Here is a 16,653-nt window from a genome sequence, read left to right on the forward strand (position 1 = left end):
TGCCGCTGAATGCAAATCACTCTGTTTGTTCCCCGAGAGGCAACTGCAGACGTGTTTTTTGCAGCCCACGAGCACGTGGTACATGGCCGGACTTCTACCGAAGTCCCGGCCACGGCCGATGATGCTATATGTGTAGAGAAGATGCCCACTGCCTAGTGCCCATCCCTACACACTAGCACAGCCCTTCACACAGGGCCCGCGCTCATATATTCGACTCGGGTCGATCACGCACACAACATAGTGAACGTGCCCACTGCCTAGTGCCCACAAACACTATGTTCTGCATGCCTTGTGGTTTCTGTAAAGACGAAACCTGTGTGCATTCACTCTGCTCAGGCAGACAGTGCACTCATTGCAGTAACTGTTCTGAAGAACTAAGTTCTTCAGTTGGGCCTGCTCCGCATGCGCCCTCTGCAGTTCTGGTTGAAAGCGCGAGTACCGCGCGGAGCGTGGGTGTCCGGCCGGTTACGCCTCAAGGTCAATCAAAGCTGTGTGACAGCCCTGATACCTTGGTTGGCGGACGGCTGGTACCAATCAGGTGTAAGCCTGGGGACTTCCTCGGGAGTGAGGATGGTGTCGACAGACGCATCCACCTCGGGATGGGGAGCGCTGCTCGAGGGCAGACCGTTCTTCGGCCTGTGGTCGGAACGAGAAAAGCTCCAACACATCAACTGCCTGGAAATGCTGGCAGTGCACAACGCGCTGACGCGTTTTTGTCCCCACATCAAGGACCAACACGTCGTAGTCCGTTCGGACAACACGGCCGTGGTGTCCTATATAAATCGCCAGGGCGGTCTGAGATCCACATCCCTGTACAGGCTGGCAAAACGCCTCCTAATATGGGCTCAGCACAATTTGCGCTCGCTGAGAGCAGTGCATGTGCCTGGGCTCCAGAATGTGGGCCCAGACAGACTGTCCAGGAACAACATTCCCCTGGGCGAATGGTCTCTACACCCACAAACAGTCCGGCTGTTGTGGGAGAGATTCGGCAGAGCGGAGGTGGACCTATTCGCGTCCCGCGAAAACGCTCATTGCCCCGTGTTCTTTTCCAAGAACGACAGCGCGCTGTCCCAGATGTGGCCGCGCTGCCCGCTATACGCTTTTCCCCCCGTCTCCCTCCTGCCACAGGTGTTAGAGCGGGTCAGGGAAACAGAATGCCCAGTGCTGCTTGTAGCACCGTTCTGGAAGAACCAAGCATGGTTTCCAGTCCTGATGCAGCTAGCAGACATCGCTCCATGGCCAGTGCCATTGAGGAGAGATCTCCTCTCGCAGGCCGGGGGCTCGATTTGGCACCCACACCCGGAGCTGTGGTCCCTTCATGTGTGGGCGCTCAACGGATATCCGTTGACCTCGCAGAGGGAGTGATAAATACCATCACTCAGGCCAGAGCGCCGTCGACTCGGCGGCTTTATGCCTCAAAGTGGTCGGTTTTCTCCGGCTGGTGTACAGCTCGGAGCCTATCACCTCTCGATTGTGAGGTGACGGAGGTTCTCTCCTTCCTACAGGAGCTGTTGGATAAGGGCAGATCCCCTTCCATGCTCAAAGTTTACGTGGCGGCTATTACAGCGTTCTCTGGAACAACGCTGGGTCAGTCACTAGGAAGGAACGATTTAGTCATCCGCTTCCTCAGGGGAGCTAGGAGGCTGAATCCACCCAGACCTCCTTCAGTCCCTATGTGGGACCTTTCTACAGTTTTGGCGGCCATGAAGGGTGCCCCTTTCGAGCCTATCCAATCTATTAGCCTCAAACATTTGTCTTTCAAAACAGTGTTTTTGATGGCTCTCGCTTCGGTGAAGCGCATAGGTGACCTGCACGCGCTCTCCGTGAGCCCAGCGTGCTTAGAGTTTGGACCTAATGACTCTAAAGTCATACTCAAACCTAAGCATGGCTATGTGCCAAAGTCCCTCAACACGCCGTTTCGGGCTCAGGTTATCTCCCTGTCTGCCCTGCCGGGATCAAGTGAGGAAGGGGACTCAAGTTTTCTTTGCCCTATCAGGGCTTTAAGAGCTTACGTGTCCCGCTCTGCTGTCTTCAGACAGACTGAGCAGCTCTTTGTCTCGTTCAGTGGACGTTCCAAGGGAATGGCTGTTTCGAAACAGAGCTTATCCAGATGGATAGTTGACGCCATAGCGCTGGCTTATACTGTCAAGGGCCTCCAGTGCCCATTGGGAGTTAGAGCGCACTCCACGAGGGGCGTTGCCTCCTCGTGGGCTTGGTCCAGCGGGATTTCCTTACAGGATATATGTACGGCGGCAGGCTGGGCCTCGCCGTCTACATTTATTAGGTTTTACAACCTAGAGGTTCCCGCCTTGCAGGCTAAGCTACTATCGGTGTAGTCGATTCAGCTGTTTAACTAGAACACTGAAATCGCATGCGCAACGCTGTCTTATGGGCAGAATTGTGTAAGACCCACATTTCCCACATTTAGTTCAGGTTCCCCACCCTGTCTATGTGATGTCATATTCGCGTCTGCTGACGCGACCATATAAGGACGGAGGGAATCTCCTCTTGTCTCTAGACTCTCTCTGTGAGGTCATGTTTACGTCTGCGGACGCTACAGTATAGGGAATTAAGGTCCCCCTCCCTTATTCCCAGATTCTTTGTGAGTCTATCTGGTGGTTATGCACTGTACACCTGGCTTAGCTTCCAGTGATCGGTGTTTTTATCCCAGCACGCACGGCGTTTTACAAGGGGTTCCCGTAGCGTTTTTACAAAAACGCAGTATGAGAGGACTCTCGTAAGAGAACGTACTCGGTTACTAACGTAACCTCGGTTCTCTCTAGAAGAGGGAACGAGTACTGCGTTCTCTGCCGTGCGTACGGTTCACTCTGGTTCGCTTCGGCGATGAAAATCAAGTGAATCAGCCTTTTCGAGCTCCTTTTATAGAGGTTAGCCACACCCGTCTCGGCGGGAAATGGCAAGGAGGGCGCTAAGCGCCCTCATTGGCCTGACGTCACCTCAGGCCTCGCTCGATAGGCTTATGCAGTTGCCGCAGAGCAGCCAATGAGCGAGCAAGCCGTCTCGCCATAGCTGAGTACTGCTGCAACGCGCTTTACATGTATGAAAATTAAGGATAATTTTTTGCTTCAGTATTTCGTGAAAAGAGACTTTTCCCGTAGCGTTTTTACAAAAACGCAGTACTCGTTCCCTCTTCTAGAGAGAACCGAGGTTACGTTAGTAACCGAGTACGTTTTTTTACATCTTTTCAATTAATATCCAGTCTGGTATTGTGTTATCCGACTTGTTGGAATAGAGAAGGGTGAGAATGCTGGTAAATATATAAACATTTGTTTATTGGCATAGACAATCAAATAACAGTAAATAAATAACATGTTAATTAAATTAAAAAAACGTAGTCTATTTTTTTTTGGGGGGGGGGGGGGGGTGGTATAGTTGTTGTAATATAAATGCATCTTGTACCTCTGCACTACTAGTGCAAGTCCACACATTACTGCAGATAAGCAAGAGTTTGTTTTATATTTGCTGCCATCATATAATCTAACAATTTATCTGCAAACAATGCACCTGTATGTTGACCATAGCCTACCTATGGTTTCAATAGGACATACTGGCCCCTCATTTAAAGAGACTAGGTTAAATGCTTGTTGGACAATATGTAAGCTATGAGGCTATGTAGAACATGTAAACATTAAGGAAACGCTTAATACATAGAACAAAATGTCTTACCTCGTCTGGCTTGCCGTGATGACACAGAGGCAGATGGTACTGGCGAGTTGCAGTCCGGTGGTGGTGGTGGTGGTATCTCCGTGTCATCATCAACATCCCCTTCCTCCCCAGTTACAGACAACTCTATAAACAACCAAAACAGGGAGCAGGTTTAGTTTATCAAGCTCATTCAAGGCACACTTTTCACAATAAGACCTGAGTCACCTTTATGAAACATCCCTCTTTTTTCTTTGGCCTAAAAAAACATGAGGTGATTTAGCTGTTGTTTAACTGTGTCATAAATAAAAAATCTTAAAATTCAATTCTCATAACATGAAATAAAAGTGGTTGTGTGTTTGCTCCTCCTAATCATCCCCTGATGTAAGCTGCAGACTGCATACAGAGCATGTATTATTTTATCAGTGAGCAAACCTCCAGCTGAATGTTGGTTTGGCTTTTAAAAGTGTAGCACAAACAGGACATTTTGTTGGTGAATAACAGTCAAATCAAAATCTGATGTATGGACTAAATAGTTGATGAGCACAAAAGTCAAAGTTACGTTAACTTACCTGCCTGAAAACAGCGTGTAGTTTCGTTTTAGCATCTCACATCACACTTTTAGTCACTATAAGACCACTAAGTTACTACGGTCAGAAACATTGTGCCAAAATATGAACAATAACGTTGCTGTCAATGGGCTTATCTGCTAATGTTAGCTACCGACCGTTTAAACTGTTAAAACGTTTTTAAAACAGTAACGTTAATACAGCGTTAACGTTTAGCTACTGTAAACAGCTAAGTTTGCTAGTGGTAGCTTGCTACACTTTGCTTGTCATCACCTAACTAATGTTAACCATGCGTATATAACATTAAAACAAGACATAGCTGGCTACACGGTTAAAAAAGATATGATTGACATTGAAACATATGAAATATAAGACCCACCTGAAGCATTGGAATTGTCTGCCTCTCCATTCACCATAGCCTCTAACAAGGCTGTGGCGGAGTTAAGTGCCCCGGTGGTTTGGCATGCTGGTCGGTCACCAATTATGGAGTCCAGGACGTTGAAATGTGGGGATCTTCTTTGCCGACCGCCGCTACCACTTCGCCCAAGCTCCTTTTTTTGGTCCCGATAATCTTTTTTTCATTTTTTAATTTTGTTTATCAGTTGGTCTACACTCCTCTGGTAACCCGCTATCGACATTTCATTCTGTAGCTTTTCAAAGATGGGTTTTGTCCGCACAGCTCCATCCAATTTATTTTGAATTTCGGTGGAGGACCACAAAGCCAGCAAACAGTTTGTTTCCTCCACAGACCACGGTTGTTTTTGTTTTCCATCCATGCCCAAAGCTAAAGTTAACAGCTGACTGGTGTTTTAAAAATGGCGCCCCAAAGTTTTTGTTTTCGAACGTTACGATAATCCCGCCCCCAGCACCTGATGTAACCGGTTCTTATCTCCAGACCAGCGCAAAGTTGGTGCTGAGTTGGAACCTGTTTTCTTGGCCCAGAGCCAGGTTTATTTGTGTGGAAAAGCAAAGAACCGATTTGAAACTAGGCTCTGGCTCCGAACCAGCACCAGCACTGCCTTGGTGGAAAAGGGGTATCAGAGAACCGCCCCAAGCCCCCCATGGCTGGCGTCCACCTCCAGGATGAAAGGGAGTGAAAAATCAGCATAGGCAAGCACTGGGGCAGTGGTGAGTTTTCTCTTTAACTCCTCAAAGCCACTCTAACACTCTGCAGACCAGGCATCAGCGACACCCTCAGGCTGCCTCGAGCGCTTCGGAGTTGCTAGCTTAGCCACCAACCTATGTAGGGGGGCAACTAGCCTAGCAAACCCCTCCACAAAACGTCGGTAGTAGCTAGCAAACCCCCAAAATGACCGTAACTCAGCCACACTGGTAGGACGAGGCAACTGTGAGACCGCCTCAATCTTACCTGGGTCTGTGGATACCCCTTCTGACGAAATCACATGACCCAGATAATGCACTTCCCGTTTGAAAAAGGCACACTTGGATAATTTGGCCTTCAAACCCTCCCTGTGTATCCGGCTTAAAACAACCTCCATCCGAGCCAGATGTTGGTCAACTGAAGAGGAAAACACAATAATGTCATCCAGGTACAGGAGCAGAGACTGGCACTGTTGGTCCCCAAACATCCGTTCCATCAATCGTTGGAAGGTGCTGGGGGCGTTGCAAAGCCCAAATGGCAACCTGTTCCATTCAGAGAGGCCAAACGGAGTACAAAAAGATCTCAAAGAGAAGTCTTAGATCTGTCAGCCTCAGTAACAGGAACCTGATTGTACCCGCTGGCAAGGTCCATGGTAGAAAACCAACGTGCCCCCACCAGCGAGTCCAATGTTTCCTCAATACGGGGTAGAGGAAATGCATCCTTCCTGGTCTTAGAATTTAAATGACGGTAGTCTACACACAGGCGTAGACTACCGTCCTCCTTCTTGACCAGGATGATGGGTGAAGCATACAGGCTGCAGCTTTCTCTAATTGCCTGGGCCTCAAGCAGTTGGTTAATATGTGCCTTCACTACCTCATACTCAGAAGGAGGAATATGCCTATACCGCTGACGCACAGGGACATCATCCAGCAAGGGGATATCATGAGAAATAAGATTGGTGCATCCCAGATCTCCATCATGCATGGAAAACACAGGCAAATACTTTTGCAGAAGTGCCCTCACCTTACCTTGTTCTTCCTCTGACAGCACAGATACATCAATCGACCTTATCTGTTCTTGTACAGTGGGAGAAACCTGCACAGCTTGTGTACCACCTGAACCTCAGTGACCTCTGGAGGTAAGCTAACCACATAAGCCTGGTTGACAGTACCTATAACCGTGCTAGCATATAATATTACATCTACTGTGCCAACATTAACCACAGGCACATAGGCTGTACCACGGTCCACCGGTACTAAAGAAGGAGATGCCAACAAACCTGCTGGAAGACCAGAATCTGGTGGCTCAAACAGTACTGTACCACTCGAGTACTGTGAAGAGCAGGTCACGGCAACCAATTTCATGGTGCCTCCTGGGATGTGACACGCCCGACATCCACGCACTTTAACTCACCCCCCCGATCCAAGACTGTCTGGGAGTCAATATGATTACAATGTTGTAAGGCCTGGAAAACAGAACTAGGGGCCTGTGACACAACAGGTAAATCGAAGAGACTCATGCCATGCTGGCCAAAGAGCTCCTGGTAGCAGCGGCTCAGGATATTAATTCCCAGAACCCCAGGAACCTGAGCACACAAACCGCCCAAAGGACCTTTGACCACCAGCACCCCGCAACCTAAGACCACTCGCCCGCAAAGCTCAACATCTAGTTCTAGATAACCGATGTACGAATTGAGAGGCCATTTGTGGCCCAGAGCTGTAACCAATGGCACGACCGAAGCTGTTCCTGACCCCAAGATTCAAAATTTGTTAAGAAACAACTCTCTGGAATGGTGGACACCATGGAGCCGGTGTCCACCAGGCAAGGTACCCTGACCCCACCCATACCCACGACGAATTGAGGACAAGTCGACATTAAACGAGACATAAAATCTGAACCAATCAGAACACCCGAGCCTGTCCTTTCCCCAACCAAGCTGTGGCCCTGCAGCTCGGCGGGAACTAGTTTTCCGACGGTTGTCTAGATGGTGACTGTGCACCCCTCGTTAAAGAGGAATCTGCACGTGCTGGTGGAAAACAAGAAGGTCGCCGCTCCCCATCACAATCCCTGGCAAAATGACCAGGTTGTTGACACCTTCTACAAATAATCTGATTAGGCCGGGATGATCGCATACGCAGTTGGGGATTTTGATATTGAGCCATACTTTGGGTCAATTGATTCAATTGTTGTTGCTGCTTTTTCAGGATTTCTCGTAATTCGCTCAATTCAGATGTCGTTGAAACGGTGTTACACCCTGTGTGCTGATGTCCCTGTACCCCATACTGAATACCATAAGCAGAAAGAACGGACTGGCTTTTTTAATTCACGTCGGAGAGCACCATCACTAACATATTCCACAAATTGGTCGCGCAGCAAAGTTTCTGCATTAGGCATGCCATAAGGTGATTGACATTTTGCTTTTTCCAGAAGGTTCATCAGGGCCAGGGAGAACTCCAATAAGCTCTCCCCATTCTGTTGTCTCCTGGAAAAAAATGACTCCTGGAGAGCAACATGTACAACCATAAAAGTCAGGCAATGCCTGAATAATTTTCTTTGGATCCTCCCTCTCGTCACTCGACCGATAACGAATTTCCTCCCTCGCCTCTTCCAAGTGATCAACCAAGAAAAATGCCTGATCAGTATTAGAGAGATGGCGAAGCCGCATACAGGCCTGGACCTCTTCCACCCATTCATCGATGAAAATGCCAGACCTACCATTAAATTTTGGGCACTTTCTGTCACGAGAAACAAAAACAAATCGCTCCGTTGCACTGGGACCAGTGGGTGGAGGGTCCACAGCTGCAGGTATGGAAGCACTAGACGGACCAGGCTGTGCAACTGGCACTTGCTCCTGTCGCAATCTTTCATTATCTGCCTTTAGTTGGACTACTAATTCTCTAAACTCACGTAGTTCATCGTCCATGATTGCAAATCACGCAAAAATCACTTACCAATACAATGGAAATACAAAACTCACAGGGTCTACTCGTCACACAAACCCACGAAAGAAAGACTGTTGCTGTCCGATTTCTGCAAAAGAAAAACAATACAAAAGATCCAAAAATACTAAACCAAAAAAAAAACAATACCCACGTCTTTGCACTACACAATAGAGACCCTGCTGACTGCGCCAGATTGTGACGGAGTGGTACAGGTTTCAGGAATTTCGACTACGCCACCCTCGGGAATTTCACCCAGGGAAATATGAATGACACCTAAAAGATTGTCATTAGGTCACACAGGTTCGACTCTCTTAATAAGGTAGGCAGAAACGTGGGCATCATATACAAAGTACAACATTTTATTAATACAAAGTTAAATTTAAAGAAAGAAAATAAAACCACATTAAAATAGCATCCGTTGTACAAGGCAGCGTCTGACGGCTTGTTAGAGGTGCATGGCGGACAACAGTTTCAAATAAACAAAAATAACAAGACACATACACAACACTTTACATAACTAATATTTGCACAACTCAAAAAAACACAAAACTACAAAAATTTACAGGGCTGAGGTTCACCACAGGAGGAGTGATCACCAAGCTAGTTAGTCAAAAGCACACTTTCACACACACACCACCGTGCACTCAGATCACACAACCAAAACACTTCAAAAGTGTCACACGGCAAACGTTGGAGAAGCACCACCACCACAAGAGATCCTTCACCCGTGGGACCCCAGTGCCTGAAAGGAAACCAAAAATAAATAAACAAACTTCAAAACATAATTACAGTAAACCACAGTTTGATGGTATCACAGTATAGTCATGGAGTAAACGATAATAATAATAATAATAAATGAATAAGCAGTCACAAATCAAAATCACAAACGATATACAAATATTCAAACGATAGAAAAAAAAAAAAAATTAACTCAATTCGAACAGCAGGGGAGACAGGCTCGCACGGAGCAAACACGTAGTGTGCTCCTGTTCCAAAAATCAGTGAGCGTCAACCCCAAAATGAAAGCAAACTATAAATCAATGAAACCAGACAGCAACAATGGCAGTATGGCAGCAGAGAAGTGACAGGGCAGCAACTATAGTGACAGCAGAGAAAACGATCGGCACAAACGAGAGGGAGAATCCGGAAAAGGACAATGTGCTCTATTATCCTTTCACAGGCACGGGTACACAGCATTCATATAAACCGCCGTTTAGCTGGGATACAGGGATACTGAGAGGTGAGCAGTCTTGGAATCCACTTAATGAAACAAGCCGAAAGAACCAAGGAGGGGAAAAGACAAGCTGCAGCTAGTGTCAACAACAGAAAGGGGAGGAGCCAGACGTGACGCATCACAGGCTATAGCCAACCAGCTCTTAAATAGGAGGAACTCCTCGCTGATAGGTGCTCACAAATGTCAATCACCGCCACTCATCTCATTCATTCGGTTACACATACATACAATTGCAAATATTTGCCTTTGCAGCTTTCCTTCTCCTCCGTTTACTTCTCCTCAAACAATAATAGGCTGACCGAGTCCGAAAGGCCCCTTTGGTCTTTTCAGCTGAAAAAAGAGAAAAGAAAATATCATTATGTATAATATATAGGATTATTAAAAGGAAAAGGTACAGATTTACCTTACAATTTTGGGATTTTAAATTATTAGGCATGGTAGCATGGTAAGTGTTGTGGTTACTATCCTTTACTACACCAATCACAGTAAAACTAAGGTTACTATGGTAAAAACATGGTAAGTTTTGTGGTTACGGTTAATTTACAACAAATATCACAGTAAAACTAAGGTTACTGTGGTAAAAAGCATTGTGAGTGTTGTTGTTACTGTGCTTCTACTACATACCACTTTGGAACTAATTGTACTACTTTGAACCTGATATGAATATGATTAACTGTTTGAAGGTCAATAGCACATCATGTGACAGCTTGTGTTTAATCACCCCAGTTTAGTAAGGTGTTTTGAATTAGAAAGCAATGAAAAGTAAAGCCTCAGTGGAACAGATATAATGCAGAGACTGAAAATGGGGGAGCTAATCTGATTAATATCGACAAACAGAAAAGACATTATATCAAACATTATTAGGAGGACAGAGTATTTACGACTACTTACCAACATCTGGCACACGTGAACTGATGCCAAATTTCGCGATGTGTTCAGTATGAGACTTCTTCAGCGCGATTTCCTACTGATAAAATTCACGTCTCTTGTTGACGCCACAGGTTTCTGTAAGCAACTGTCCCACCTTAGTTTCCTGTTTCAGTGGAAATTAAGTCAATGCATCATACAAATCTGCGCATTCCAAGGCACTTCAGTGGGCCTGTAAAGTCCCCCTATGGTGAAAATCAAGCTTTTAAATGTTGTTTATGTCTATGTGGTATTTTAAATATGCTTTAAGACAAAAATCATACTGTAAGTCAACACTATTGCTGAATATTCTCTCCTTAAATCTGCAGAGAACCAAAAACAGTCTCAAAAACGTGTTTGAAATCGCTGTTGTTTCTAATGTCACAAACTACCTTGTAACCAATCACGTCAATGTGTGATCGTCAATGAGTGGATCTCTGAGCTGGTGTGAGTGAGTGGAGACAGGGCTAGTTTACATATTCATAGAACCACATATACTAAATAAGGCAAGGGTGTAGTTACATTCAAGCTAATTTAAGGCATGAAGAATTTTTTTTCAAGGAACATTTTTTTAAATATGTAATTTTGGTGATCAAAGATGAGTTTTAAGGGATAGCATTATTGACTACAAGGGGGCTTTAAGTCCCTCAGTTTGTTTCACTCATTGTCTGGTATGATAACATCTCAGGTAACAAATGTAACCCAGGTGAAAAGGAAATTTAAATTGTGCTTTTTTGGACATTCTTGGTATATTTGACTTATACTATATTAAGTGCATATTAAATGTGTTATTTTGAAACAACTTCAAGTATATTAAATGTATTTCAAGATATGCTTAAGATCAATTTTAAGCTATTTGCAATACATTTTAATATATTAAATTGTGCTAAAAACCACTTCAATTACATTTAGTGCATTTAAGTGTATTTCTTTACAGTTCATTTGAAATATACTTTCATATTTCTTAAACTACAGTTAGAATATATTTGAAGCTTCATTTTAATGTACTTTAAGAACATTTCAATAGCATTTCAGCTCATTAGAAATATATTAGCATTACACTAATAGTTTATTATAAAGCTGTTTTATTCAGTATTCAAAATTGTATATTAAAAGTGCAAAAAATATATATATAAATGTTAAGACACACACTCTGAAATCAAGAAAACTTTAATATACTATTTTGTGTGCATTGCAAAATAAATACATAAGAGTAAATTGAAAAAGTACAGCAGCATATATAATCTCTTGAACATAATACATTATAATAAAGATCAGTGAAATGCAATGGCATATATATATATATATATATATATATATATATATATATATATATTTTTTTTTTTATTTTATTTCAGTTATACCTGTATTACTGTAAAGTACACTAGGAATATTACATCACTTAATAAATAAGCATCACAATGCAATGTTTGGAAAAAAATAAAATAAAATAAAAGTTACAGAAAAACAATCTGCAGAAGTGATTAATGCATTATTTACAAACTTAGGGCTACAAATGGCTGAACCAAAGGAACAGAAGAGTTTGAATGTCACATCTTCAAGTGGACAGTCACTTCTTTGAGTACGACTCACATTTTCTGCAACTGAGGGCTTGTGGTTCAGATACTGCAGTATTTGAAGACTGCTTTATCACAGGATCTGTGAAGAAGGGAAGAAGAATTTATATAAAATTAAACATTTTTGTATCCATGTTTGAATATATGTATTATAATTAGCATAGATATGCATTGGAATTTTGTTGACTTCTCAGTTTACCTTTCAAAGCTTTGACTATTTCCTCATCAAGCTAGACATGAGTGTCCATTTTTATCCTCTTGCCTGTCGTCACTATACAGCACTCTATGAGTTACATTGAACATAAGATTAGAAGAAACCCAACACGACTTATAGTGAGCAGAGTTCAATCAAAAAGTCACTGATATAGTTATTTGCAGCAATAAAGCATCCTGTGAGTATTAGAGGGTATGTTGTATATTGATAATTGTGGTTTATTTAAACCTAGGGTATTTCCCATGAATGTGTCTATTGTGGTCATGCTAACATGCACTCTCTTTACCTCTGTTGCAAAGATTTAAGGAAATTAGAAGTTGTGCAAAATATTGTATGCCAGGACAACTAGGACAAGTGACTAGCAGCTTTACCAAAAAACAATTGATAAAACGATTTTTATATGAATGACTCAAAGGAAGCACAATTACACACCTGAAATGGATATGTTTCTAACATTTTCCTACCAAGACTGACCGAATAACCTTTCAATAGGCCTGATTCAAAAATCTCTATAACAGAGGTGATATGAGATTAAAGGGTTAGTTCACCCAAAAATGAAAATTCTGTCAGTAATTACTCACCCTCATGTTGTTCCAACCGCGTAAGACCTTCGTTCATCTTCGGAACATAAATTAAGATATTTTTGATGAAATCTGAGTGCTGGATCACTTCTCCATAGGCTGCTAGGTGACCGAAACTTGCTGGCCCAGAAAAGTTATTAAAGAGATCGTTAATATAGTCCAAGTGACTACAGTGGCTTAATCTTAAGTATATCAAGCGACGAGAATACTTTTTGTGCGCAAAAACAAACAAAAATAACGACTTTATTCCACTATTCATTTCCATCTCTCTGGGCCTCGTAGTGTTTTTGCGCTGCGCATCTGTGTTTCACGTCATCACGCATCACACACATGACCAGCGTCGGCCAATAGTGAGCCTACGTGGTGACGTGTAACACAGACGCGCAGCGCAAAAACACTACGTGAACCAACTAGAGGCCCAGAGAGAAGGAAATGAATAGTGGAATAAAGTCGTTATTTTTGTTTGTTTGTGCGCACAAAAAGCATTTTTGTCGCTTGATATACTTAAGATTGAGCCACTGTAGTCACTTGGACTATATTAACGATCTCTTTAATAACTTTTCTGGGCCAGCAAGTTTCGGTCACCTAGCAGCCTATGGAGTAGTGATCCAGCACTCAGATTTCATCAAAAATATCTTAATTTGTGTTCCGAAGATGAACGAAGGTCTTACGCGGTTGGAACAACATGAGGGTGAGTAATTACTGACAGAATTTTCATTTTTGGGTGAACTAACCCTTTAAACCATACTTACTACTCTCTTCTTCGCTTGTCTCTGCACTCAGATTTCAGTTTTTCTTCTATAGCAGCTGGTTTTAAAAACAACACTTTAGACTTTGACTATATACCCAGTGCTGAAGTTTCTAGATATCAGTGTCAGCGTGTTACAGTGGTTAACATCAGTATTCCACGTGTTATTAGCAAATGCATAGCAGCCCTATCCACATTGGAAAAAAACTAAACAGTGAGCTATTTATTTATGCAAACCACAACTAAAACTTACCAGTAACTTCGACTTCAACTTGAAAAGCGTGGCTCTGTTTGGTCAAATTGAATGGAGCTGCACTGAGAAAGAAGTGCTGTTACACTTTGTGTCAATTGTAACAGACATGTAACGTTAATTTAATACAAATCTTACCTAGAATCACAAAATAACGAGGTTCCAAATATCACAGGCCATGCAAACTTGAAGAAGCTGGGTAAAAATAAAAACAACACGTTTTCTATTAAAGAAATTCTATTCAATTCTATTCTATAAAATTTTTCTATTAAATAGTCTCCTTAAGTATGCTTGTTCTAAGCATATCTCTTAAAAGTGTAACTAAGCATATATTTATTACCAATGTACTTGTAGTATACTTTTTAAAAAATATATTAAAATGCATTTCTATATATTTGTAATGCACTTCAAATAAGCATGTTGGTATTATAAACATACTACTTGAATTTCAAGTATATTTTTAATACATTTAATACTACGTCTTTTTCACCTGGGAACCATTGTTCCCTGAGAGGGGAACGAGACACTGCATCCAATACACGTTGGGGGCATCTCGAAAGCCTTGGATATAGCTCCCACCATTAAGCATTCTTACAGACATAAATCTCAAGAGCCCTTACGGGGTAATAAATTGTACTCTCAGTTTGAAAATAGAAAAATCGGCTTCTGTGGCCTATTCAACACCACTGTGTGTTCTAAGATCATGCAATAGATGCAGTACTGCAAATCAGAAAGTGCATTACATTTTATGAAGCAACCACTTGCAATCAGGAGTCCTGAAGACAAATAGCTTGAACCTCTGTACCTGTGGATTAAATGTCCCATATTTTATGATGACTTACAAGTACTTTGTGGCTGAAATTATATTGTAGACAAAGTTAAAGTAACAGAAAATATGATGCATATAGGGCCACATTGTCCCGTGGTTCATAAAAAGCCCAAACTTTACAGATTTGTACAAATACAAACTGGAAAAACAGGTTTAAAGTCAATCGATTCTGTCTGGTCTCACCATTTGGGTGGTGAGTATTGTAACAGTGTGGTGTACCCAAAAGAAAAGAAAAAAAATCTCAAATCAGTTCTGTTTAAGATGAAATGGAGAGAAAAAGAAGACTTTTTAAATGTAAATGAACTGAAACATTCCTCATCCAATTCCTTTAAGACTAAATTACCTGAGATATGCGGTCCACATTAATTGCATTGGTTTATACCTCCTGCTGTAGTTTGTGTATTTCAGAACATCTGAAGGAAAGCTGATACATAACTAAAGAACTTAAGTCTACTGAGCTATGAAAGAGCAACCTTTTTTTCTTCCTCTAGGTATGCTCTGACAGTCATATGCATTGGTGGAATATCTGGAGATTCCTGATTGTGTGTTAACTCCTTGTGTCAGCCCACCCATTGTGTGAGCCACATTGAGAATGTTGTATAGGCTCACCCCTTCATTTATGTTTGATCTGCATTGTGTTGTATTTATTGGACAAATAATAATGCTCTGAATTATAGTCTCTTTTTCAACCACTTGTGTACCGCTTTTCTCAACACTGTGTGTGTTCAGGTGGCAAACTGTTGCAAAATGTTTTTCTATCCCGGTGGGTACTTCAACCTGATTGCACACATTGAGTCCCCACAAAGATTGCGAACCAGACGTGTATGTTTCAGGTATACCCTGTAGCGTTTATACGCCCGCGTAAATATAATTAATTATTATTCATAACGGATTATGATCAATAATTAATAATTTCATTATTTTCAGAATTTACTGTAGCAGAATCAATAGTATGATCATTTTATCAGTTCATCCAATGAACAGAAAGCATAAACAATTATTAACTCTAGGAAATATAATATCTTCCTGGCCAAGAAAGAATAATCCCCAGCTAACAGTAAATAAATAAATCAAGGGTAAAAGCATAGGTAACTTAGATCGCAGTTCAAGACAATAAATGTGTAAGCACATAACACAAGTAATACTTCTCTTTTCAAATACAAACAATACTTTATTGATTATATACTAACACATAAAACTAATATCTAACACAAACACACGCATACACACACATTCATACAAGTTGCCGAAAGAAAGAGTTTGGAAAGAATCAGTTTAAAAGTGAGATGATGAAATCTCAAGATTCTATGCACTTATAAGACATAACCTGAACGAACCATCAATAATTAATTTCACCCTTCGTTTCTTAGGTGGGTTACTAAATCTGTATCAAATACACCAGTTCAGTTTAAGAGTCTCTGCGCTGGTTTTTAAAGGTTTTTTAAAACAAAAAAAGGTTTGTTCCTCCTACAAAGGGGAGTTCTGACTGCTGCTTTGTTTTCAAAGTCGTAAATCATGTCTTCCCTGGGGGTGTCGGTTCTCTAGCTTTAAGCGGAGACCAGATGCAACAGTTTAGACATGATTTCTAATTATCAGAATATGAAACATTTTACACAGATTTAATTCCAGCCATCTTGCTAGTTGTGTTCGTAAGATAGCATTGATATGAAACAGTACACACTTTCATTCACACATCTAATATCTAACGATTTCATGACTTGTATGGGATATAAACAAGTATAGACACATATAGGTTGTAGACAACAAAGAATTATGTAGTTGAACGATGTTTGATTATAGGTCAGTCAAGAATTGTTCTGGGATGAGTTTTATCTATATTTTTATCTATATTTTTTCTCTCTTGGGACCTTGGTCTCTGTCATTCTCTTAACCAATCAGTGTTCGGCAACAAATCTAGCATTGACCAGTTATTTCGTTAGTGGGGCTCATCCCTTTGAAGTTTGCATAGTGCTGGGGGGGCTCTTTTAAATAGCCAGACTGGTAGCGCCGGGACCCGATGGCAAGATTGATGATGATG

This window comes from Abramis brama (genome assembly GCF_963993115.1).
Source record: "Abramis brama genome assembly, chromosome: 12".
NCBI lineage: Eukaryota > Metazoa > Chordata > Actinopteri > Cypriniformes > Leuciscidae > Abramis > Abramis brama.